The sequence below is a fragment of the Gossypium hirsutum genome, chromosome A11 (genome assembly GCF_007990345.1).
Source record: "Gossypium hirsutum isolate 1008001.06 chromosome A11, Gossypium_hirsutum_v2.1, whole genome shotgun sequence".
NCBI lineage: Eukaryota > Viridiplantae > Streptophyta > Magnoliopsida > Malvales > Malvaceae > Gossypium > Gossypium hirsutum.
Window position 1 is genome coordinate 107,261,110 of NC_053434.1, and position 3,315 is coordinate 107,264,424.

Here is a 3,315-nt window from a genome sequence, read left to right on the forward strand (position 1 = left end):
ACTCAGCAGTTTAATCTAAAGAAGTTTATATTGCAATTGACATAATAAAAGCATGATTATTTTCAACATAAAATGACTGAACTAGACTCTTATGGGAACATACAAAAATAATGAATGTATCAGAAAACATTGACTAAAATGAAAAAAGAATAAATGCATAAGCATGACTATAGTGAGACTATGAATATAAACAAAAAATCTACCAAACAAAACCATAAGAATCATAAAATTAGTAAAAGAGATAAAGAAAATAGAGAGGAAAGAGTAAACAAATGCTAAAAAGATGAGAATGGGTGTTAAAGATGGAGTTGGAGGCGATGCACGGGCCTGGCAAGGAGGCCTTGTGGACTTGCAGCGGCTAGGGTTAGGGATTTTGGGTGAAAAAGATGATGAATAGTGAAGGGTATTGATAGATTTTTGGACACATGGCCAGGGGACACGCCCGTGTTCCCTAATTTTTGCCCGTGTGATTCGCGGATTTTAAATTTGGGCGCATCTGACATTTTTCCCACGCCGGTGTTCCTTGGGCATGTGGGTGCACGACCTCGTTCGCTTCTCCCACGTCCATGTATGTAGGCCCACGCCCGTGTTAATCTGACAGATTCGACCACGGGTTTTAGACACGGGCGTGGCGAATACCAATGCTATTTTCTCAGGTTCAACTACGGTTTTAAGATACGGACGTGTCGCACGCCAGTGTTGTTTTGGCAAGTTTGCCAACGGTCCCTACGCACGGCCGTGGTGACTTATCGCATCCCGTGTTGGGGAAAATTTTGCCCTATTTTCACATGGCCTAAGGCACACCCATATGCCTGGCCGTGTGTTCTTTAGAAAGCCTGCGTTCCATTAGTTGATTAGTATGTTAGATGTTAAAACTAAAATTTAAAGAAGTTAATATTGTTAATGTTTGGGTTGCCTCCTAAGAAGCGCTTATTTATAGTCTAAGCTCGACTTACCTTTCTGGTGAATGGTCATGGTGGTTCGAGGAGTTTATACTCCTCATTCCTACTATGAATCCTATCAAAATAAGGTTTTAGGCGATTATTGTTTACCTTAAAGGTGTCGAATTTGGGATGAATTACCTCGACTGTACCAAATAGGAAAATGCTAAGTACCGTAAGAGAAATTTCTTCATTCGATTTGGCAGTGTCAGTGTGAGGATCTGCGGCATTTAAAGAAACTTTATCTCCAACCTTAAGTTGATTTGGTAAGGCATCGAGCTCGTTCTGGCGTAGTTTTGGTTCATCATGTTTTCTTGGTTTAAATGTCAGCCATTCATCTAACTCTTCGATTTGTAACATTCGTTCTTCATGTGTAGATCCTTTGTTGTGGATTGAACATGGCTCATGTGTGTCCTTCGAACTTATTTCCTGCAAAATAGTTTGCACCATATGATCAGTCTTAGTAGCACAATTTGTACAATCACCTTCAATTTTCGATGTGTTGTTCGGGTTGCGAGCTTGAAGGTTGATTGTTTCGTCTCCTACACGAAGTGTGAGTTCACCTGTGCCAACATCAATAATTGTTCTAGCAGTTGCTAAAAAGGGCCTTCCCAAAATTAAAGGAACATTACTGTCCTCTTCTATGTCTAAAACAACAAAATCAACTGGGAATATGAATTTGTCAATTTTAGAGAGTACGTCTTCAATGATACCCCTAGGATATCTGATAGTTTTATCTGCTAATTGAATGCTCATCCTAGTTTGTTTGGGTTTCCCTAAACCTAGTTGCTTAAACAAGTTGTAAGGCATAACATTGATACTAGCCCCTAGATCAGCCAATGCATTATTAACATCTAAACTACCAATTAAACAAGGAATCGTAAAACTCCTTGGATCTTTTAGTTTGTTGGGTAGTTTATTCTGAAGAATGGCTGAGCAAACCATGTTCAGCTCCACATGTGACCTTTCATCTAACTTTTATTTATTTGCTAGAAGCTCCTTTAAAAATTTAACTTCGTTCGGCATCTGCGAAAGTGCTTCAATAAACAATAGGTTAATATGTATTTTCTTTAAAAGTTTAAGGAATTTACCAAATTGTTCGTCTGAGTGGTCTTTCCTTGTCGCATTGGGGTATGGCACACGAGGTTTATATTCTATACTTACCGATTTTTGTTCATTTTGGCCTACCTCATTCTTACCTTCGCTTACCATCGGTTCTAGCCTTGGTTTTGCCACTAACCCTTCCTCATCTTGAATGGCAATTGCGTTGAGTTGCTCTTTTGGGTTAGATTCAGTGTTGCTTGGCAGGCTACCTTGTGGTCGTTCGGAAATCAACTTGGCGAGCTGTCCAATCTGAGTTTCGGGCCCCTGAATTGATGCTTGTTGATTTTTGAGTGCCGTCTCGGTATTCTAAAAATAAGTCTCTGACACCGAGATGAATTTGGTTAGCATCTCCTCAAGGTTCGAGTTTTTCTCCTGCTGGTACGGTGATTGCTGAAAGCCTGGAGAGGGTGGTGGTTTCTTATTTCCTTGGCCTCCCCATGAAAAATTTGGGTGATTCCTCCAACCTGCATTGTAAGTATTTCTGTAAGGATTCTTTTGAGATCGATGATTATTACCCATGTAATTTAACTACTCGTTGTCCATGTTGTGGCCATAAGGTGTATATTCTGAATTGCTCGATCCACCTCCATTTGCTTCGCACTGCATTACTGGGTAAACCTGTGAAGAACTAAGAAAACCATTAATTTTCTTATTCAAGAGTTCTACCTGATTAGAGAGCATGGTGACCGAATCGACGTTATAAACGCAGGCTATTTTCGTTGGCTTTGTCCTCATAACTTGCCACCGATAGTTATTCAGTGACATCTCCTCTATAAATTCATAGGCATCTTCAGGTGTCTTATTATTGATGGTTCCTCCAGCGGCTGCATCAATCATCTGCCGAGTCGAAGGATTCAGGCCATTATGAAACGTTTGAACCTGTAGCCAAAGTGGTAACCCATGGTGAGGGGACCTTCTCAAAATGTCATTGTATCTCTCCCATGCATCGTAGAGTGTTTCTAAATCTATTTGTACAAAAGAAGAGATATCATTACGTAATTTAACTGTTTTAGCCGGCAAAAAATATTTTAATAAAAACTTTTTGGTCATTTGTTCCCAAGTAGTGATTGACCCTCGTGGTAGCGAGTTCAACCATTGTTTAGCCTTATTCCTTAACGAAAAGGGAAACAATCGAAGGTGGATGGCATCATCAGAAACGCCATTAATTTTAAAGATATCACAAAATTCTAGGAAATTTGCCAAGTGAGCATTGGGATCTTCGTCCTGCAAACTATCAAACTGAACAAACTGTTGTATCATTTGAATTGTG

General features: G+C 39.8%; 1 non-coding gene across 1 annotated transcript; it reads left to right on the forward strand.

Moving 5' to 3' along the window:
* Positions 1-2,940: 2,940 nt before the first annotated feature.
* On the forward strand, positions 2,941-3,047 carry LOC121210740 (small nucleolar RNA R71). The gene has a single exon (XR_005905854.1). It is a non-coding gene; the product is annotated as a small nucleolar RNA R71 (small nucleolar RNA).
* The last annotated feature ends 268 nt before the right edge of the window (positions 3,048-3,315 follow it).